At 38.4% G+C, this 24202-nt stretch overlaps 1 long non-coding RNA gene and 1 pseudogene across 1 annotated transcript in view; both read left to right on the forward strand.

Moving 5' to 3' along the window:
* Nucleotides 1-10126, forward strand: part of LOC114206086 (uncharacterized) — a 29130-nt gene extending 19004 nt beyond the window's left edge. Inside the window, exons 2-4 of the long non-coding RNA XR_003608551.2 lie at nt 1759-1925; nt 2453-2553; nt 10024-10126. This is a non-coding gene — a long non-coding RNA (uncharacterized LOC114206086). The remainder of the gene's footprint in view (nt 1-1758; nt 1926-2452; nt 2554-10023) is intronic.
* Nucleotides 10124-24202, forward strand: part of LOC114206210 (heat shock cognate 71 kDa protein pseudogene) — a 31831-nt pseudogene continuing 17752 nt past the window's right edge.

Here is a 24202-nt window from a genome sequence, read left to right on the forward strand (position 1 = left end):
TGTCCTCTTCAAGAAAAGTTTTATGTCCACTTGTGCTAGAAGTCAGGGTACTTCAAGTCAAATTATTTGAAGGAGAATAATGGCAGCACTTCATTCTTCTTCAAGTGCCTTCCCATAACGTGGACTCTCAGGTTAGTTCTCACATGGCTCCTGGCCAAGGCTCAGTGTTTGTTCTGGAACACTATCAGCAGCATTTGTGATCAGTCAGTCTTAGCTCCCTAGTTTCCTTATTGTTGACCACTACCAAATCCAGTTTGGGCTCATAGTTGGTTTCTTATTTTATTTGTCTTTGGGGGAGATCCCTGGAGATTTTCCTACTAGTTCTATGTTTCTAAGAATGAGGGCAAATGAAGGATTTCCTGGTCTCCATTTGTTAGACAGCAGAATCCTTCCATAAAATCACATCTATTGGTTTAGATCCATTAATCCCCTGCGAGCCATTAGACACTATACCCTACTGAATGACTGTACCAAAAAGGCAAGTCCTTCTGCAGGACCAATTTTTTCATGCCTTTTCTTGCCTGGATCTCTCTCTCACTTTGCCCCATTCACCCATATCCCTTGTGGTTGAGACTGTGTGAGTCATGGCAACACACTATGGACTAGAGGAGACTAGTTCTTCAATAATCATCATAAAGTGATATTTCTGTTACAACCCATTCCACTGGCCCACCTTTCCTTGGAATTAAGTTTCCATTGGTGTTGTGGTCTAAGCTAGATGTGCTGACATTAGCATATCACAATATCACTTTGTACTTCACACAAAACATATTACCTACCAAAAGAAGTACAAGCCATCTATTTATTTTTGGAGTAGAGAAGTGCTTGAACTTTTGCTTAGGTTATATTCTGCTTCCAACAGGATAGAAAGAACAGCATATATACAGCAAGGATGAAGGAAATTTCTAGAATTCTCATGTACCTATTTAGGAAAATTGAATTTAAACTTAGTAAGGATGTCATATTGATTTCATGTTTAATCATATACATACAGAGTTTTTTCTTTTTTTTTTCTTTTTTGGTGGCCTCCTGACAGGAAAAAAAAAAAAAGTGACCAATAAAGTGTAAAGACAGCCCTGTTGAAATTACCTAAGAGAAAAGCAATTATTTATGAGTCTTTTTTTAATTTAATTTAATTTAATTTTTTTTTGTATTTCAAAATTATTTTATTTTTTAATTTTTTATTGTTATGTTAATCACCATACATTACATCATTAGTTTTTGATGTAGTGTTCCATGATTCATTGTTTCTGTAGAGATTTTTCAGAATCCTCCTTCCTCCTCTTAATTTTCTAATATTCTAAAGACATTAGTTTTGTAAACCGCATCACATCTTGGTAAAATAGAGTTTAATAAAAAGAGACATGATACATTTCTCTAAGGAATGGTAACAAATGGGATATAAGTTAAATCTACCTGAGAAAAAAATAAATAATGAAATGACTCTCAGAATACAAAGGAAATGAAAAATAAGTATTTTTGTAGCAATTTATAACATAACATTGACTAAGTAAGAAAGTAGAGAACCATCTTTGAATAAATGCATGCTCTTTTAAAACAACATCCCTGATACAGAGAGTTCATCCAACTTCTTGTCTCAAATAGCATTCCAGTACCTAAGAGACATCTTTTCAGACATATTCATATTTCCATTGGACATTTTTCATAGTGTAAGTCAATATATAGCATTTTATATTACTCTCTATAGGACCAAAAGGTACAAGTGAGGAAATAATGCAGCTCCATTTCTTTCCCTAGAATGTTTGGTACCTTCTACTGAGGTCGTGTTTCCTCCCATGACTGGTGGTCTTACAGAATAATGGGAACTACCATGGGGATACAGAAACTAGTAGGGTGCTGTTAAAGCCAGAGAAGCCAAAATACATTTCATTCTTTCATTTCCAAAGAGTTTATGACCTGCAGAGGTAAGTGTATTTAGTCATATGAATGGACTTTAGTGCTATTGAAATGGATGGTAAATCACATGCAGGGGGAATACAAAATCCATGAAAGACAGGGGCTTAAGAAACTTGAAATTGAGACATCAGATAAAGGATGAACTTTCAACGGAGACAAGAATTGTTCATGAACCCCTGAAGAATGTAGTTTCGCAGAAGTCCATGAAAGTGGCAGAAGTGTTAATCTGTGTGAAATATTGTAAAGTTACAAATAATGATGACTGTAATGTTTGATGAGGGACTGGCTGTTTGTAGGCATAGGAGACATTAACAAGAAGCATGTGGGCAAATGGTGAGGGTGGAAGCCAGGTAGGAGCAAGCTGCAGAGGGAAAGGGAGGTGAGAAGGTAGAATGTGTGCCTGTGTATGCAACTCTTGAGAAATTTGAATCTCATTTAAAGCAGAGAAACAGCATGACAATAAGAATGCAGAGTTAAGAAGAGCTAATTTCAGTGATACAGTCAACAAATATCAATTAGGTGTCTTGTGTTCCAGGCTGTCGTGCAGGTAACGGGAATATACCACTGAACAAAATGGAGAAAGCCTTTCTTCACATGGAGCTTGCATTCTAGTGACTGGAGACAGACAATAATTAGGTGAGTGAATAAAACACGCAGTATTTTATTTGGTGATAAGTGTTAATGAGAAAAACAAAGCAGAGAATCAGAGAAGAGTGATAGGAAATGACAGTTGAGACTGGGGAAATGTCTCACTGAGAAAGAGGCTTTCGAATAAAGACCTGAAGGAAATGAGAGAGCTACCTTGCAGATGTTGGAGAAGAGCATTGCAGGCAGAAGGAAGTTCACATGCACAGTCCCTGAAGAGCGAGTGTATCTGCCATGTTCCACCAACAGAAAAGCAGCTCATGTGCCTGAATGGAGGGCAGAGTAAAAAGCGAACTCAGACAGATGATGAGGCACAATGCCAGCAGACCCCTGAGTCACCGTGGAGGATTTATCTTTTACTCTGAGACAGGGAGACACTAGAGAAGTGACACCACAAGACATACATTTAAAGAGAATCCCTGGGACTGTGGTGTCCTGAATTCTCTCCTGAGGCAGGGACAGACGTCAGAAGGTCAGGTAGGAACCTGTCTCAGCAACTGAAGGGAGAGAGCATGGTACTGAGACCAAACAGTGCTTGCTGGGTTGGTGAGGAGTGATAGAATTCTGGATCTATTTTTAAGATGGTGCTAACAGGATTTGCTGATAGAATGGATGAGGCTTTTGAGGGAAAAGGAGTCAAAGGTGGGCATGAGGTGGTTAGCATCAGAAGTGGAAAGAATTGAGTCATCATTAAATAAGATGTGGACGGTTGAGGGGGAAGCAGGTTTGGGAAGGGAATAGGCGATATCTGGAGCTCAGGGTTCTTTCAGTCAAAGATGACCGTTAGACATCCATTGGAAGACATCGATTTGACCATTATTGGATGGGAAGTTCAGGGGGGATGAGGGCTGGGGTATAAGTGTAAGAATTCTCAGGTTGTGTATTGCATTGGAAGCAATGAAATTAGCTGGAATCACCTAGGGAGTAAGCACAGACAGAAAAGGTCAGTAACTGACCAGGATTGTACAGAACTGAGGGGTTAACACATGAGAAGGAAGCAGCAAATAAACGTGAATAGGGATAACCAAAAAGGCAGGAGGGGAGTCAGATGAAGAAGTGTGTCAAAAGTGGCAGAAAGGGGGCACCTGGTTGGCTCAGTCGGTGGAGCATGCAACTCTGGATCCCGGGTTTGTGAGTTTGAGCCCCACACTGGGTGTAGGATTACTTAAAAAAAAATTTAAAAACAATTTTTAAAGGGTAGAAAGGATTAATTATATCAATTGCTGCTGCATTGAATCAGATAGAGACGAAAAAATCACAGTGGCTTTAGTGACTCGGATGTTACCTTCATCCTTGAGAAGGGCAGAGGTCAGAAAAATGCAAATTAAAACTCTATAATGTTGTAAACAGAAGAGATGGGCTTTAAAAAAAAAATCTGTCATCATCATTCACAAACTCTTGCAACAGTGGATAAAATTGAACATTGCTAATAGGAATAAACCATGATAAACTTTCAGGAAGACAATTTTTCATTATTTTGTAAATGTGGAGATGAGCATACATGAGCACCCTGCCCTCCCTCTCTCGTTATATACTCCAGGGAAATGCTTGCAAACGTTCCCAGGAGACAAATACAAGAGCCTTTGTAACTGCCTCTTCTTAATAGTCCCAAACCAGAAACAATGCAAATGTTCACTGAAAGGAGAAGGGTTAAATAAATTGAGGGTAAATTTACACAAAGAAACAATGATCATCAGAGAATGAATGGATTATTTATAAGAAACAACATAGATGATCCTCAGAATGATAATATTAAGGGAAAAAGGCCAGTCTCATGGAATAGTTCATACTGAGATATATTGAACAAATTTAGTAAGGTAAAATGTATAAACTTTAAGGTTGTAAAATTACAAATAAAGCAATGAAATTATAAACACAAAATTCATGATAGGGTTTTCACCAAGGTAAAAGAGAAGTTATTGGAACTGGAAAAGCACACAGAGAAATTTGAAAGATAATGGTAATGTTCTATTTCTGAACCTGCATAATGAGTACATAGACTTATGACGATTATACCTCACATCCTCCACACGTTACAAACATAAATTTGTATCTACTCAATATTTTTTATTTTTCTTAAAGATTTTATTTATTTATTTGACAGAGAGAGACACAGCAAGAGAGGAAACACAAGCAGGGGGAGTGGGAGAGGGAGAAGCAGGCTTCCCACTGAGCAGGCAGCCCGATGCGGGGCTCCATCCCAGGACCCTGGGATCATGACCTGAGCCGAAGGCAGACGCTTAACCAACTGAGCCACCCAGGCGCCCCTACTCAATATTTTTTAAATAAGAATAAGTGATAATGTAATAATTACCATTATTCATAAAATAGATATAATTTACATATACAATTCCCTATTTTATATAATCTCATAGTTTCAGGTAATTCTTTATTACATTATAATAGTTATAATTTTACATTAATCTACATAAATCTTTTGTTACTATTCCCCCATTAGCTAATAAACTCCACAAATCCAAAGCTGTGCTTTTTAACCCTCTTTTTATCATATGTATAGCATTTAGTAGACTTTAAATAAATATTGCTGCACATATATTTTGCATATATATCTTACTTTATATAGATTACATGTAAATGAAGGGATGAATGAAAATACTAACTTGTGCAACACACTTATCTTAAAATTCCTCCTGATTGATGACTCTATGCAGTATTTTAGGGCTTAAAAATTAAATTGTTTGCTTTAATCAATATGACCTTCATCTCTCCATAACACAATGTAGTTCAAGTACATGTAGAAGTTTTTATAGATCCTGCTGAGTGAAGCAATGCACTATCCATCCACCTACTCATTTAATCAGCAATTCTTTGCCAAGTTACCATGTTGTGGAGGTCCAGGTTGGGCTCGCCTGTGACACAGCAGTGCATCATGCAGACAATGGTCCTGCCTTCATGAAGCTCATTTTAAAGGAGAAGAGATAAAACATAAATAAGTAAATTGATGGGGAAAGTTCAATAAGTGTTCAATGTGGTAGAAAAAAATCAACTAGGCAATAAGACAAAAAGAGGCTGAGAAGTCCAGGGTGGGAGGGCCTCTTCCGGCTGGGTTTTTGGAAATGCCTATATTTGAGGTCAAGCCTGAGTGAGGAAATGGAAGCAGCCATGCAAACATGGAGAAATACAGCTCAGATAGAAGAGCTACAAAAAGTGTGGCAAGAATTAGTGTGGCGAATTCAAGGAACGGTAAAAGGCCATATGGCTAGAGCAGTCTTAGTGACAACAGTCAAGGCAAGGGTCGTACAAACAGAATGGACTGTGTAGGTTTTACACACCTGATTCAAAATTAGGAAGATGTCCCAATTGCAGTGAGATGCCACTGAAGCAATTAAGTAGGAAAATGACATGTACAGAAGGAACTCTAAGGGCACAAGAGAGAAAAAGTACTAGAGTTACAGTTTTGGGAAAAGAGTATCAGAGTGACAATAAATGTTGGTTTGCTGGAGATTGTCCTGGTTTATCTATGTTTCCCCAGAAAAATTATTGATATTTCCCATACATTTTCCACTTTTTTTTCCTGTTATCAATTCATATATTTGCCAAACTTTCTTAAAATACTTGTCAAAACTCTAAAATATTTGTTAAAACAACACAAAGCATTTTCCTTTCATTCTCTCTCTCTCTTTTTTTTTTTTGCAAAATCTGGAGAATAATTTTGATTAGAATGACTTAGGCATCAGTCCACCTGGATATAAAAATGATACTTTGTACTCGACCTCTTTCTCAATGCTGCTGCAGTGTTAGGATTTTCTGAATTATATTATTTCACATTAGGTTGAGACTTATGAGATAGTTCATAACCTGCTTCAAGAAATTATCCAAATGGGCTATATATCATCTTTATTATCCTCACAGTTGCTGCTGAATTGTTTGGATAGGAAAGAAGTATCAGACTCTTTTATTAGCTTGGACAAAAGTGGAAAAGCAATAAAATGCCCAGAAAAGAACCACAGAGGAGCAATAAAGTTGTGATAAAAATGACTAGGATTTTGTTATTGATATTTGCTGTTTGGCATCCGGTGCTTAGAAACAGACAAGGGGGTCTTATTTTACAGACGATAAATTATTCAAAACCATTGGATTGTAAAAGTTAAACCTTGAAGTACTAAGTATTTTTTCTTTTCTGTTTCTTCTCTTCCTTACTTTCCTTCACTATTGTGGAGCTAGGGCTTTAACTATTTAAAATGGAATCTGAAAAGGAAAAGCAAATACAGCATGAAGTAGCCTACTTCCACCACAGCAATGAAAGGCAACAAAACTGTAGGCATTAAAATCTAGAGTATTTAAAAATCTCAGAAATCCAATCCAACTGAAATTTTCTAGGAACCAAGCCACACACTTGCTCTTGGCAATTTTAGATGTTTTGCTATTTACATATCCACTGCAATCAGAGTAACATAACTTTTCTTCTGAGTTTTTAATATTGTATTTTTATTGTTATAGTCTAAAATATAAAACTTATAGATGTAGGGTCTAAAACACAAGTTATATGGAAATAAACTGTGAACATAGTTGTAAGCACAAGAGGATATTATAAATATCACACTTAGCTTGCACATCCTACAAATAACCCTTGGATTTTGCATGGAAATAATTGTTCTATTCCCATTTCAATCCATTGGCACCACCATTTTCTTCCTGAGAAGGCACCTCTTCAGAACTCTCATTTAGGTTATTGGATGGCTTTGCCATTTGGAAATTAACTGTCAATGATTATTTCTGGAGAAGTCAATCTACAGTGGGCATTATCTTGCTAAAACATTTTTTCTGATCAGGTCATTGCTCTCATCTAAAAGAAAATTAAACATCAATAATATCCAGTTACCCACAAGGTAAAACCTCTTACTTTGTTGTATATAATAAAATATCATCACAGACCAGTCATTCTACCTTTAATTCCTACTACTACCCCCAATCAACGCCAAGTTCGGTCACATGCACCTTGCATACACCATACTTTTGCTCTTTTATTTCTTTTCTGAAGCTTTAATTTTAAGGCCAAAGTAAATGCCCTTCTTTCTTTGAAGCCCTGTATGACTGTGAACACCAGGGAAGAATGACTATCTCTCCCTGCCATTTTCCATAGCACCAAAATTTGGGGAGGTGGCACTAGCCTTCCTTGCGCACTCTTCCTGCATTGGTGGCCTCAGCTTTGTGACGAATCCCCAGGACCACACTGTGTGGAGGAGACACTGTTTCTGCCTCCCTACTGTTAGAGCCCTTGAGACTCAGACAATGAGTGTTCCAAAAGTTAAACAGAACTATCAGGAGAGGGAGCTGCGATTCACCCTTATCAGTTCCCACTAATTCCATGCTGCCATTTCCATTGTGCGGTTCTACCTATCATACTTTATTACGGTTCTACCTATCATACTTTATTACGGTTCTTTTAATCATCACCTCAGTAGGCTCGCTTAACGTTTGTGGCTGCAAAGAAAGGCCCACGTAGCTATATCTGAAATATTCAAAGTTCTAAATTAATCTCCAAAGTCCAGCATAGGTTTTAGCCCAGGACCCTGCAGCCAGCTCAGCAAGCATCAGTCTTGGCACTCCCAGGCTAAAGCTAAAAGGGCCGAGTTCCACCAGACCCTTGTCTCCCTCCAGCCTGGCAGCCTGTGAGCTTCAGATTCCCCAGGATCTGCTGGGGCAGAGCTGGTCAGAGGCGGGCCTGCCCCAGATCTGCCTAGATTGGAACAGGAACCCTCTTGTTGGCTAGTTATCCCTCCCCAAACCTTCCCTTTTAAGAAAGTTTTCCAGGCAATTCTACACCCTCTACCTGGGCAGAGAGGAGGGAAGGAGCATGATAATTTGTGGAACCCAACTGGTGTTGGGTGATTGGGGGTGGCCCACTGTAAAAATAGCAGTCTCTCTTTCTCGAGCTAAGGCCCACACCCACCCAGGAGCATCCTCATTGGCCTGCACTGTGTGCCCCATCTTCTTGCCTTGGGGGGCGCACATCTGCTCTCTGCACTTTCTCTTGGCTCACTAAGTTGCTGAGCTTTCACATAAGACCATACAGGTGAGGGGAAGAAATAAAAAGTCTTTTTGTTTCAATGTTTCTGAAAAATGTGGCCCTCGAGGGACATCTGGGTGGCTCAGTCAATTAAGCGGCTGCCTTCGGCTCAGGTCATGATCCCAGGGTCTTGGGATCGAGTTCTGCATTGGTCTTCTTGCTCACTGGGGAGTCTGCCTCTCCCTCTGCCTGCCACTCCCCCTGCTAGTGCGCGCTCACTCTCTTTCTCTCTCTCTGACAAATAAATGAATAAAATCTTTTTTAAAAAAAAAGACGTGGCCCTACAAACCAAAGGTGGGAGCCCCTCGTGCCTGGGCCTGACAGTGGCACTGCCCTCAGCTAGACCCTGATTGCAAAGACTGGGCTTTATTCATCTTTTTACAGTCCCTGGAAAAATTAGGGACTAAATAATTATTTGTTAAATGAATTTTAATGAGGTAAAATATGTTTTCTATTTTAATCATCATTAACAGAAAAGTTGTATTATCCTCAGGGACACGTACATAGCAGATGTATAATTTTGGAGAAGTGTCACAGTCAATTAAAAATTCACATGCTGCTATCTCTGACTCATAGGCCTTGTAAATTAATGGTGTTTTGGGGTCATTTTCTTCCTCTTTCTTCTATTTTCTTTCATAAATTTTACCAGTATGAGTGATAACTGACAGTGCTCAAATTACAATTCCACATCTCCAGATATGTTCGTTACTCAGCACCCCAAAGAGATAGAGAAGACTGATGTACCTTTAAAAACTGTCCACTTTTAAACATACCGTGTCACGAACTTCTTACACTTATCCATTGCAACCCAGGAATTCATTCCTTTCTTCATTTAACAAAGGCTGAGCACCTATTATGTCTTAGCCACTGAGAGTTCAGCAGTGAATATTTAACTTTCCAACTGATTTCTATCATTACATTCCCCCCCCTTACAGTCCATTCTTCTCAGAGCAGCCAATATGGAATTTTAAAAACATAAATCAGAAAATGCCATTACTGTATTTAAGCCCTCTAATGGCTTCCTAATATGCTAACCCAGGCTTTTGGCTAGCACTTACTGGATCTTTCCGATCCCTTGTCCTTTTTGGTCAGTCCTTGGTTTGTTACCATTTATTCACCACTCTCTAGGACACTCTAAGTCTTTTCACCCTGTTCCTACCTCAGGGCCTTTGTATGTGAGGTTCCTCAGCCTGCAGGCTCTTCTCCCAAACCGTCACAAAACCCCAGTTCCTCACCATAACGTCACCTCCTCAGAGATTTACCCCATCCACACATTGAAAGTCGCTCTCCATGGCATCTCGGTCACTCGGTAACAAATCCTGCATTCTGCATAGCAATCACGCGTGTACGACAGTATCTCAGTTATTTACAAATAATTTTATGTGAATGCCTTGTAGTTTCTTCTACACCTGCCTTATTTCTAATTCCAGACAAGGGACTGTGTGGCCATGGGGGAAATGAAATCTGCCATTGCACTTGCTTAATAAATAAAAGCTGAATTGAATTCTTCACATTGAGATGAGACTACGGATGCATTTTACAAAAATAGGCTATGATTCTACCACCAAAACTTCAGAAAATGGTATGTTATATAGTTAATTGATTTCAGATCCACTTTTCTAATTTAAGTTACCTTGAATATGGGGTTCTTTTTTTTTCTTGTAGTTTCTTTGTTTTGATATCTTTGTTTGAGGTATTAAATGCTTGTTTAGTTATTACTTGAGAATGGGTGTATATACATATATATATTTTTTAATTATATAGGCTGTAACTGAATGTACATTTGAAATATCATTACCTAACTTTCAAATGTAAAGCAGGCTGCTGGAGATATCTAGTATACATTTAATGTTATCTGTTATGGTTTATTAAGAAGACATATCCTGAGGGAAGGTGGTAGAAATACTCAAAGGCACATAATGTACTAAGATTGTAAAAGTGAAAATAGTTTTACCTGCTTTGCTCAGGAGGATGTTATGTTTTGAATTTAGTTGCCCTTGGTTATGTACTTTTTTTCTTTATGTTTGTAATCTTTAACTTATGGAATGTTATGTTGCTTTTTCTCAAAATACTTTCCATAAGTACTTGTAAGTAATTAGTCATGGATGATCCATATCTTCCTATCTAATCATGTTTCTGGGTTTCTTTTTGAAGCATATACTGGCCTACACATCTTAGAAAAATACATAAAAAAGTAAAATATTGTATCTCAAAACTACCAAAATAGTTAGCAGCTTCATTTTTGGAAACCATTTATGTATGAGAGCTGATGGAAGGTTTTTTTTAAAAAAAAAAACAAAAAACAGTGTATCATTTAAAACCTCCAGGTAAATTTCCGTATTGGCTCTGTTCAGGGGCTAGGGCTGCAGCAACAATGGACTACAAACTGGGCGCTTCGATAACTGAGATTTATGGTCTCACAGCCCTGGAGGATAAAAATCCCAAATCCAGGGATCAGTGGGATTGAGTCCTTCTGCAAGGGAAGATCTGCCCCAGGCTTCTGTGTCCAGATTCCCCTTTTACTAAGGACACCAGCCCACTCTAGTGACGCTTTAACTTGATTACTTCTGTGAAGACCTTATCTCCAAATGAGGTCACATTTTTAGTTACTGGGGATTGGGATTTCATATGTGAACTCTGAGCATGCACAAGTTAAGTCATATTAGCTTATTGCAGTAGCATATTGCAAAGTCCTTGTTTTTAACATCAACTGAATTTTCTTAGATGATTAATAGGATTATGCTATTTTAAATATATTTCAAATTAATTCATATTTTATTCCCTCCATAGCTTCAATATGAGAATAGAAACAAAATTCCTGCTAACACACTGACTTTCTAAATGGTCCTATATGGCAAGAATATTTGTTGAAGAACATTTTTTCCAGTAAAAATATGCCATGAAAAAGGTTATATGTCAATAAGGGTACACATACATACAGACATATATAGGGATACATATAGATATATATTTTGTTTTAACAATTGCCTAATATATATACACACATACATAGGCATGTATACACACATAGAGGCATATATTGTAATGTTAGTAACTGAATACTTATTTTTGTTATGTTAACTATGAAATTATTAATAAACATATAGTAATTTGTATAATGAATAGAGGTTTATAATAATAAATTATTTATATGTCCTACTCACACTTAAAAAAATAGATTGGAGCACCAAGGTGGCTCAGCCAGTTAAGTGTCTGCCTTCAGCTCAGGTCATGATCTCAGGGTCCTGGGATTGAGGCCCGTGTTGGGCTCCCTGCTCAGCGGGGAGTTTGCTTTTCTCTCTCTCTTCCTCTGTACCTCCTCCCTGCTCGTTCTCTCTCTCTCTCTAAAAAATAAATTGTGTGATTGAAAAATGAAAAGAGGACTTTATGAATAAACATTTTTCCAAAGAAGACATACAGTTGGCCAACAGATACACAAAAAGATGCTCAACATCACTCATCAACAGGGAAATGCAAATCAAAACTAAAATGAGATACCTCCTCACACCTGTCAGAGTGGCTAGTATCAAGAAGATGAAAAATAGCAAATGCTGGTGGAAATATGGAGCAAAGAGAACCCTCATGCACTGTTGGTGGGAATGTAAATTGGTGCAGCCACTGTGGAAAACAATATGAAAGTTCTCCAAAAAATTAAAAATAGTAATACCATATGATCTAGCTATTCTGGATACTTATCTGAAGAAAACAAAACACCAATTTGAAGAAATATATGTGCCCCTATATTTATTGCAGCATTATTTATATGGAAGCACCTAAGTGCCCGTCAATAGGTGCGTGGGTAAAGATGTGATTATATATTTTGCACGTGTGGATGTGTGGAATGGAATGTTATTCAGTCATAAATAAGAATGAGGTTTTGCGATTTGCGACAACATGGATAGACCTAGAGGATATTATGCTAAGTGATATAAGCCAAACAGAGAAAAACAAATATGTAGAATCTTATATGTAGAATCTGGAACAAAACAAGAACAAACAAAATAAAACTAAAACAGAATCAGAGATATAGGAAAAAAGCTGTTGGTTACCAGAGAAGGGAGGGGTTAGGGAGCAGGTGAACTAGGTGAAGGGATGAAGAGGTACAAACTTCCAGTTATAAAATAAGGAAGTCATGAGAATGTAATGTACAGCATAGGGAATATAGTCAATACTACTGTAATAACTTTGTATGGTGACAGATGGTAACTACCATTATCATGGAGATCATTTCATAATGTGTAAAAATACTGAATCACTATAATGTACACCTGAAACTAATAGAATATTGCATATCAATTATACTTCAATTAAAAAAATAAGTTATTTTGTATTACCCCAGATCATAGGCTGAAATTTACCCATTCATGATCCTAAATTTTAAAGTAAATCCTGTTTTACTTCAAGCTTTTCCTAGTATCCTCCAAAATAAAATTAATAGTTTTTCCAGTTCTTCGAATTTTCGTAAATTGAATCTAATTAAATCCATCTAATTGTATTCATCTATAATTAGCATTTTATTGTTCAACATATTCCTGAAATTCATTTATGCTGATAAGCTCTTCTGTATTCGTCTTCTCTTCCTATAGTAAGCCATTAAATCAATAGATCCAATTTAGTTATTCATTCTACTGTAGCTAGACATTTGGATTTTTGTTATTGTTGTTTGTTTTTGCCATAATGAACAACGCTACTATTAGTCATCTTATGCATGCTTTTCTTAGTCGGTAACTTGTCTTTATATTTTCCTAACAGTGTCTTTCGAAGAGCAAACATGTCTAATTTTGATGAAGTCCACTTTAACAATTTGTTACTTTATGAATCATACTTTTGTTGTCACATCTAAAAAAACTTTACCACTCCCCAAATATTAGCAAACTAATTCATCAACCTAATGACAAATAAAATAAATTATTAGGGAAAAAAGTTTGGCTTACTCTAGGATTGCAAGGTTGTTTATGAAGAAAAAATTTATTAAACTAGTTAATCAAATTAAAAATTAAACTGATAAATCATATTATTTTCTCAGTAGACCCAGAATAAGAGCATCTGATACCATTCAAAGTGTTTATGATAAAGACTGTTGGCAAATTAGATGCAGAGTTGAATCTCCTTCATTTTATCAAAAATATCTACCAAAGACTTAGAGAAAATATAATTGTGAAATGTTAAAAACATTCTCCTTAATATCAAGAACAAATAAGGATGCCCCCTACAAACACTTATATTCATTATTGTACTTGTAGACATTGATGGCCTCCAAAACAGGATAAATGTATATATTCTAAATTATTTTAAAATAACAAAATTATCATTGTCCACAAATAGTAAGTTTTTTGCATAGAAAATCCAAAGAGAAGAGCACCTGGGTGGCACAGTCTGTTGAGCATCCGACTCTTGGTGTTGGTCGGCTCAGGTCCTGGTCTTGGGGTTGTGAGATCAAGTCCGCCGCTGGGCTTTCCACTCAGTGCAGAGTCTGCTTAGGATTCTCCCCATCTGCCCCTCCTGCTTGTGCTCTCTTTCTCTCTCTCTCTAAAATAAATAAATAAATCTTTAAAAAAAAAAAAGAAAACCCAAAGAGATAGAGTCAATGAGAGAATTTAGTAAATTGTTGAATATAAATTCAGTATATAAAAATTAATTTCATTTTTATACACAGAGAACATAATGATAAATGCTGTACTAAAGATTTTATTTATGGTAGCAAAAACTCTGACATGCTACTTAGGAATGAATCTAATAAGATGTATATAATCAGCTATGGAGAAAATGAAACCTTGAGTTAAAGGCACTAAATAAGTTCTAAATAAATGAATGGACAAACATACAATACTTATGGGTAGAAAGGCATAGTATCTTCAACTCACGAGTAGATCCATAGATTTAATAAGATTCTAATTAAAGTACTAATAGACATTTTTGGGAGCATGTATTTCTAAAATATATCAGTGAGTCAAGAGCCAAGAAAAGCTACAATATTCTTAAACATGAATGAAACTCAAAATAATTATGCAGAGTAAAAGAAGCCTTTAAAAAAAGAGCATATAGTATATAATTCCATTTATATAAAATTCGAGAAATTGTTAGTCAAACTTAGTGACACAAAGCAGATCACTGTTGCCTAGTAACCACAGAGGGAGTATGGAAAAGGGCAGAAGGGAGAGATTGCGAAGGGGCATGAGGACATTCAGAAAGATGATGGATATGTTCTTTATCCTCATTGTGATGATTGTTTCATGGCTCTGGACAGGTCAAACATAACATTTTACAGTATATATATTTCTAATTCATTATATGTCAATGATGTTTCATTAACATTGTTAGAATAACTAATCATAATTTTTTCCTTTAAATTTGTTATTGTTATGTTAATCACCATACATTACATCATTAGTTTTTTTTAATTTTTTTATTGTTATGTTAATCACCATATATTACATCATTAGTTTTTGATGTAGTGTTCCATGATTCATTGATTGTATATAATACCCAGTGCTCCACGCAAACGTGCCCTCTCTAATACCCATCACCAGGCTAACCCAACCCCCATCCCCCTCCCCTCTAGAACCCTCAGTTTCTTTTTCAGAGTCCATCATCTCTCATGGTTCGTCTCCTCCTCTGATTCCCCCCTTCATTCTTCCCCTCCTGCTATCTTCTTCTTCTTTTTTTTTTCTTAACATATATTGCATTTGTTTCAGATGTACAGATCTGTGATTCAACAGTCTTGCACAATTCACAGCGCTCACCAATGTCTGTCACCCAGCCACCCCATCCCTCCCACCCCCACCACTCCAGCAACCCTCAGTTTGTTTACTGAGATTAAGAATTCCTCATATCAGTGAGGTCATATGATACATGTCTTTCTCTGATTGACTTATTTCACTCAGCATAACACCCTCCAGTTCCATCCACGTCATTGCAAATGGCAAGATCTCATTCCTTTTGATGGCTGCATAATATTCCATTGTGTATATATACACCACTTCTTCTTTATCCATTCATCTGTCGACGGACATCTTGGCTCTTTCCACAATTTGGCTATTGTGGACATTGCTGCTATAAACATTGGGGTGCATGTACCCCTTCGGATCCCTACATTTGTATCTTTGTGGTAAATACCCAGTCGTGCAATTGCTGGATCGTATGGTAGCTCTATTTTCAACTTTTTGAGGAACCTCCATACTGTTTTCCAGAGTGGTTGCACCAGCTTGCATTCCCACCAACAGTGTAGGAGGATTCCCCTTTCTCCACATCCCCGCCAACATCTGTCGTCTCCTGACTTGTTAATTTTAGCCATTCTGACGGGTGTGAGGTGGTATCTTATTGAGGTTTTGATTTTGATTTCCCTGATGCCGAGCAATGTTGAACACTTTTTCATGTGTCTGTTGGCCATTTGGATGTCTTCTTTGGAAAAATGTCTGTTCATGTCTTCTGCCCATTTTTTGATTGCATTATGTTTTCTTTGGGTGTTGAGTTTGAAAAGTTCTTTATAGATTTTGGATAATAGCCCTTTATCTGATATGTCATTTGCAAATATTTTCTCCCATTCTGTCGGTTGTCTTTTGGTTTTGTTGACTGCTTCTTTTGCTGTGCAAAAGCTTTTTATCTTGTTGAAATCCCAATAGTTCATTTTTGCCCCTGCTTCCCTTGCCTTTGGTGATGTTTCTAGGGAGAAGTTGCTGCGGCTGAGGTCAAAGAGGTGCTGCCTGTGTTTTCCTTTAGGATTTTGATGGACTCCTGTCTCACACTTAGGTCATTCAACCATTTTGAGTCTATTTTGGTGTGTGGTGTAAGGAAATGGTCCAGTTTCATTCTTCTGCATGTGGCTGTCCAATTTTCCCAACACCATTTGTTGAAGAGACTGTCTTTTTTCCATTGGACATTCTTTCCTGCTTTGTCGAAGATTAGTTGACCATAGAGTTGAGGGTCCATTTCTGGGCTCTCTCTTCTGTTCCATTGATCTATGTGTCTGTGTTTGTGCCAGTACCATACTGTCTTGATGATGACAGCTTTGTAATAGAGCTGGGAGTCCGGAATTGTGATGCCGCCAGCTTTGCTTTGCTTTTTCAACATTCCTCTGGCTATTCGGGGTCTTTTCTGGTTCCATACAAATTTTAGGATTATTTGTTCCATTTCTTTGAAAAATGTGGATGGTATTTTGATGGGGATTGCATTGAATGTTCTAGGTAGCATTGACATCTTCACAATATTTCTTCTTCCAATCCATGAGCATGGAACGTTTTTCCATTTCTTTGTGTCTTCCTCAGTTTCTTTCATGAGTATTTTATAGTTTTCTGAGTACAGATCCTTTGCCTCTTTGGTTAGATTTATTCCTAGGTATCTTATGGTTTTGGGTGCAATTGTAAATGGGATCGACTCCTTCATTTCTCTCTCTTCTGTCTTGTTGTTGGTGTACAGGAATGCCACTGATTTCTGTGCACGAATTTTATATCCTGCCACTTTGCTGAATTCCTGTATGAGTTCTAGCAGTTTTGGAGTGGAGTCTTTTGGGTTTTCCACATAAAGTATCATATCATCTGCAAAGAGTGAGAGTTTGACTTCTTCTTTGCCGATTTGGATGCCTTTGATTTCTTTTTGTTGTGATTGCTGTGGCTAGGACTTCTAATACTATGGGGTTTTTTTGTTGTTTTTTGTTTTTTTTTAAGATTTTATTTATTTATTTGAGAAAGAGAGAATGAGAGATAGAGAACACGAGAGGGAAGAGGGTCAGAGGGAGAAGCAGACTCACTGATGAGCAGGGAGCCCGACGTGGGACTCGATCCCAGAACTCCAGGATCATGACCTGGGCGAAGGCAGTCGCTTAACCAACTGAACCACCCTGGCGCCCCTAATACTATGTTGAATAGCAGTGGTGATAGTGGACATCCCTGCCATGTTCCTGACCTTAGGAGGAAAGCTCTCAGGTTTTCCCCATTAAGAATGATATTCGCTGTGGGTTTTTCATAGATGGCTTTTATGATATTGTGGTATGTACCCTCTATCCCTATACTCTGAAGAGTTTTGATCAAGAAAGGATACTGTACTTTGTCAAATGCTTTTTCTGCATCTATTGAGAGGATATGATTCTTGTTCTTTCTTTTGTTAATGTATTGTATCATGTTGATAGTTTTGCGGATGTTGAGCCAACCTTGCAGCCAAGGGATAAATCCCACTTGGTCATGGTGAATAATCCTTTTAATGTACTGTTGTATCCTATTGGCTAGTATTTTGGTGAGACTTTTTGCATCCATGTTCATCAAGGATATTGGTCTGTAATTCTCCTTTTTGATGGGGTCTTTGTCTGGTTTGGGGATCAAGGTAATGGTGGCCTCATAAAACGAGTTTGGAAGTTTTCCTTCCATTTCTATTTTTTGGAACAGTTTCAGAAGAATAGGTATTAATTCTTCTTGAAATGTTTGCTAGAATTCCCCTGGGAAGCCATTTGGCCCTGGGCTTTCATTTGTTGGGAGATTTTTGATGACTGCTTCAATTTCCTTAGTGGTTATAGGTCTGTTCAGGTTTTCTCTTTCTTCCTGGTTCAGTTTTGATAGTTGATACATCTCTAGGAATGCATCCATTTCTTCCACGTGATCTAATTTGCTGGCATAGAGTTGCTCATAATATGTTCTTATAATTGTTTGTATGTCTTTGGTGTTGGTTGTGATCTCTCCTCTTTCATTCATGATTTTGTTGATTTGGGTCATTTCTCTTTTCTTTTTGATAAGTCTGGCTAGGGGTTTATCTATCTTGTTAATTCTTTCAAAGAACCAGCTCCTAGTTTTGTTGATCTGTTCTACTGTTCTTTTAGTTTCTATTTCATTGATTTCTGCTCTGATCTTTATTATTTCTCTTCTCCTGCTGGGTTTAGGCTTTATTTGCTCTTTTTTCTCTAGCTCTTTTAGGTGTAGGGTTAGGTTGTGTATTTGAGACCTTTCTTGTTTCTTGAGAAAGGCTTGTATGGCTATATACTTTCCTCTCAGGACTGCCTTTGCTGCATCCCAAAGATTTGGAATAGTTGTGTTTTCATTTTCATTTGTTTCCATGAATTTTTTAAATTTTTCTTTAATTTCCTGATTGACCCATTCATTCTTTAGTAGGATGCTCTTTAGCCTCCATGTACTTGAGTTCTTTCCGACTTTCCTCTTGTGATTGAGTTCTAGTTTCAAAGCATTGTGGTCTGAAAATATGCAGGGAATAATCCCAATCTTTTGGTACTGGTTGAGACCTGATTTGTGACCTAGGATGTGATCTATTCTGGAGAATGTTCCATGGGCACTAGAGAAGAATGTGTATTCCGTTGCTTTGGGATGGAATGTTCTGAATATGTCTGTGAAGTCCATTTGGTCCAGTGTGTCATTTAAAGTCTTTATTTCCCTGTTGATCTTTTGCTTAGATGATCTGTCCATTTCAGTGAAGGGGGTGTTAATGTCCCCCACTATTATTGTATTGTTGTCAATGTGTTTTTTTGCTTTTGTTATTAATTGCCTTATATAATTGGGTGCTCCCATGTTAGGGGCATAGATATTTACAGTTGTTAGATCTTCTTGTTGGATAGACCCTTTAAGTAGGATATAGTGTCCTTCCTCATCTCTTATTACAGTCTTTTTTTCAAATCTAATTTGTCTGATAGAAGGATTGCCATCCCAGCTTTCTTTTGGTGTCCATTAGCATGGTAAATGATTTTCCACCCCCTCACTTTCAATGTGGGGGTGTCTTTGGATCTAGAATGGGTCTCTGGCAGACAGCACATTGATGGGTCTCATTTTTTAATCCAATCTGATACCCTGTGTCTTTTGATTGGGGCATTTAGCCCATTTACATTCAGGGTAACTATTGAAAGATATGAATTTAGTTACATTATATTGCCTGTAAGGTGACTGTTACTGTATATTGTCTGTGTTCCTTTCTGGTCTATGCTGCTTTTAGGCTCTCTCTTTGCTTCGAGGACCCCTTTCAATATTTCTTGTAGGGTTGGTTTGGTGTTTGCAAATTCCTTTAGTTTTTGTTTGTCCTGGAAGCTTATGATCTCTCCTTCTATTTTCAATGACAGCCTAGCTGGATATAGTATTCTTTGCTGCATATTTTTCTCTTTTAGTGCTCTGAATATATCATGCCACTCCTTTCTGGCCTGCCAGGTCTCTGTGGATAGATTTGTTGCCAATCTAATGTTTCTACCATTATAGGTTACATATCTCTTCTCCCGAGCTCCTTTCAAGATTTTCTGTTTGTCTCTGAGACTCGTAAGTTTTACTATTAGATGTCGGGGTGTTGACCTATTTTTATTGATTTTGTGAGGGGTTCTCTGTGCCTCCTGGATTTTGATGCCTGTTTCCTTCCCCACATTAGGGAAGTTCTCTGCTATAATTTGCTCCAATATACCTTCTGCCCCTCTCTCTCTTTCTTCTTCTTCTGGGATCCCAATTATTCAAATGTTGTTTCATCTTATGGTATTGCTTATCTCTCGAATTCTGCCCTCGTGATCCAGTAGTTGTTTCTCTCTTTTTCTCAGCTTCTTTATTTTCCATCAGGTGGTCCTCTATATCACTGATTCTCTCTTCTGCCTCATTTATCCTAGCAGTTAGTGCCCCCATTTTTTATTGCACCTCTTTAGTAGCCTTTTTGATTTTGCCTTGGTTAGATTTTAGTTCTTTTATTTCTCCAGAAAGCGTTTCTCTAATAACTTCCATGCTTTTTTCAAGCCCAGCTAGTATCTTTAAAATCATGATTCTTAACTCTAGGTCCAACATTTTACTAATGTCTGTATTGAGTAGGTCCCTGGCAGATGGTAGTACCTCTTGTTCTTTTTGTTAAGGTGATTTTTTCCATCTTGTCATTTTGCCCAGAGGAGAATAGACGAATGAGAGAACAAAATGCTAACAGGGTAACAATGTCCGCAGAAAATATACTCTAAACAAATCAGAAAAGACCTGAAACCAGGGAAGAAGAAAGGGAAAGAAAAAGAAAAAGATAAAAACAAACAAAAACAGAACAAAACAAATAAACAGAATATGATCACATATGATCAGGCTAGTGCATAGATCAGTGCCACACACTACATTTTGGGTGTATTTTGGTCTGTTAGAAGAAAGTGCCTCCCAAAATTTTAAAGAATGAAAGACTTATATATGTACAAAATAAGGGTTGATATGATGAAGGGATGGAATATGACTGTATAGATGAAAATTATAAAAAATTTTGTAAACGGAATTGATTAGATATGAAGTTTGAAAAAAAGAAGAAGAGGATTAAAAAAAGAAGGAATGAAGAAAAAAAAGGGGGAGAGAATGTGATCAGGCAGGAGACTAGAACAAAGCCATACACTAGAAATTTAGGGTATGTTTTGATCTGTTAGAAGAAACTGTATCTCAAAATTTTAAAGAGAGAATAACTTATATATATATGCCAAAAATAAAGGTAACTACTATGAAGGGATAGACTATGACTCTAAAAATGAAAAATAAAAATGTTTTTTTTTAAAAAAGGATTGATAAAATATTGATTGGAAAAGGGAAAAAGAAAATTTCAAAAAAAAAGTTAAAAAAATTAACTTTGAAAGACTCAAGAATCATGGTAAAAAAGCCATCAATTCTATGTGCAGTATCGCCCTAGCGCTGGAGTTCTGCCGTTCTCATTGATCGGTAAACTTGGTCTTGGCTGGCTGTTCTTGTTGATCTTCTAGGGGAGGGGCCTGTTGCCGTGGTTCCCAAATGTCTTTGCTGGAGGCGGAATTGCCCCACCCTTGCCCAGTCGGGCTAAGTAATCTGCTTGGGTTTGCTCTCAGGAGCTTTTGTTCCCTGTAGGCTTTCGGTACAGCTTGGAGGACTAGAGTGAAAATGGCGGCCTCCCAATCTCCACCCAGAGGAGACGAGAACTCGGGGCCCCGCCTCTCAGTGCGCCCCCAGAGAAAAGCAGTCAATCACTCCTGTCTCCCTGGTCTCCGGCCACACTCTGTGCTTTCCCAGCCTGTGACCGAACGTTTCTATCTCTGGCACTGACTTGGTGTGGAGTCTCCAAACCCATCAGATCCCTGCGGTGCGCTCCCGCACCGCTCCGGGGGAGGAAGGGGAGTCTCCCCAGATCTGCCGCTTTTTGGGTCCCTGCTGGAGGAGCAGTGGCCCGACTGTGCCACTGATCACGGTTTATGGCAACCCCGAGCTGAGAGCCCACACCTCGGCTCCCTCTCTGCAGCCAGCTTCTCCGCTCCGATACCTGGAGCTCTGCCACACTCAGGCACCCCCGGTCTTTCTGTGACCCCGAGGGTCCTGAGAGCACACTGTCCAGCAAGGGTTCTACCCCCGCTTAGCCACTGGAGCAACGTCCTCAGTGGAGCCGACTTCTAAAAGTTCTGATTTTGTGCTCCGGGGCTCTATCACTTGCCAGAAGCGGCCGATGGAGGCCCCCTCCCCCGCCGTCTATCCTCCCGAATATCGCCTCGGATTCACTTCTCCGCATGTCCTACCTTCCAGAAAGTGGTCGCTTTTCTGTTCAGAGAGTTGTTGCTATTCTTTTCTTCAATTTCCTGTTGAGTTCGTAGGTGTTCAGAATGGTTTGATCCCTATCCAGCTGAATTCCTGAGACCAGACGAAATCCAGGTCTCCTACTCCTCTGCCATCTTGCCCTAATCATAATTTTTTATAATTTTTTTCTTGTGTTGTCTTTGATCTTTTGCTGCACAAGATGAGTGGTTGTGGAAGGATACAAGTAATGCAAAATTTAAAAAAAGGCACAATAAAGATGCAGCCTACTGTCATCCTCAGAAATTTGAAAAGTGACTAATAGCATTTCTGCTTGTCAACAAGACCATCATAAACTAAAAGCAACTAAAGAGATCTACCTACTTAGTGGGGCCTAACTGGAAGTGGACCATAGCTAGCAGGTGGAATGCATTTACTGTTGCCTCTAGCTTGGTGTCTGTATCAGTGGGTCTTGACTGGAACCAATTCTCATTCTTATTTTGGGTTTGCATACCTAGTAATTAAGTTCTAACTTTCTAAAAGAATTATCACAGAAGGGCGCCTAGATGGCTCAGTCGGTTAAGCGTCTGACTCTTGATTTCAGCTCAGGTCATGATCTCAGGGTCATGGGTTCAAGCCCTGAATCAGGCTCTGCATGGAGTCTGCTTGTCCCTCTCCCTCTGCTCCTCCCTCTGCATGCTCTCTCTAAAATAAATAAATAAAATCTTAAAGGAAAAGAATTATCACAGAAAATGTTCAGTTTCGATCCTCTGCTTATATATTATCTGATGGTAGAAACAACTTTACCTTAGGTGCAATATTACAATGGTCCAAGGAGCATCATATACAATGGGCTTATCATATATCTCTCCATCCATAAAGAAGTAGTTAAAGCACCTACTTACAAAAACATCAGGGTAAGGAAATGCCGGTAATGGCCAGCAATCCCTGTACCGATGGATGAAAGATGACTCCAGACTTTGCTGTGAAAGAGAGGAGAAGGCAAGGGAGTCAACACTCAGAAACACAGACCGTTTCCTCTTCTTTGCTCCAGCTTTTATTGGTCCTTCAGGGTAATCACAAATCATGAATCTTTTTCACTCTGTTTCTTAAGCACGTGAAGTGTGACAAGGGGTCTTACTGGAACTGGGAGGATCTATTTACGGGAAAGATATGATATGCTAATCTGCATGTTCTACACGTTCTGCTAAACATAGCCTAGGGGACAATGCAGACACCTTTTAGATCCCGGGGCGGCTGTTTGGGCTAAGAAAGCTTCAGGAAGGCAACTCCCCACGGCATTCCTAGGGCAGAGTGGTCACGCAGGCCTCGGCATTCCAAAGCTCACGGCCTTCTCCAAACCTTCCCTGCCCTCAGCAGCCTCCATGTTACATTTTAGCAAGCCAGGTATTACGGATGATTTCTTGCTCTACAGTAACCCCAACAAGGAAAGACTGAAGAAATGGCTTGTACAGTTGGATGAATGTGTGTTAGAACTCCATATGCCTGGAAATAAAGACGGATCATTATTGGATTGTTGAAATATTGGATTGGATTATTAGAATATTGGAGTTGAAATATTGTGGGGAGGATAAGGTAGAAGGGATAGCAGATGGCACAGGAACTTACATAAGCTTCTTTCCTACTTTTATTTTATTTTATTTTTCTATCTCCCTGATCCTAGAGTACTAAGATCTGCATTGTGTTTATGGGTTCCAGACGAAGGATTGGTTGCTAAATATTACTCTTGGCACTTCCTCAAAATTTTACTATCCCAATTCTTAAGGGGGTGATGGGTTAGGTTGTGTGTTTCCCTCACCTGGTTAAGCTAGGATCAATGGTTCCTGCCCCTCTCCTAGTCAAGAGATGAAGTAGTCTGATAAATTTGTACTTGAGCTGGATTAGCCAGAGTCACATTGCCACCAGCTCTGTGGGTCATCCTTTGATGGGACCTGATGGCATTTCCCAGAGGCTCCGGGTGAAAATAATGATAAATGGAAAGAAGAGGAAATGACTGATATTGGAAAAGAAACCAGTAAATGATCATTCAGAAAAGGAAAAGCCTAGGGGTGACTGGGTGGTTCAGTCCATTAAACATCTGTCTCTTGATTTCGACTCAGGTCACGATCTCTGGATTGTGAGACTGAGCCCCGCATTG

The sequence above is a fragment of the Eumetopias jubatus genome, unplaced genomic scaffold (assembly GCF_037043125.1).
Source record: "Eumetopias jubatus isolate StellerSeaLion01/CBP00866 unplaced genomic scaffold, mEumJub1_p1.0 scaffold_2, whole genome shotgun sequence".
NCBI classification, from domain to species: domain Eukaryota; kingdom Metazoa; phylum Chordata; class Mammalia; order Carnivora; family Otariidae; genus Eumetopias; species Eumetopias jubatus.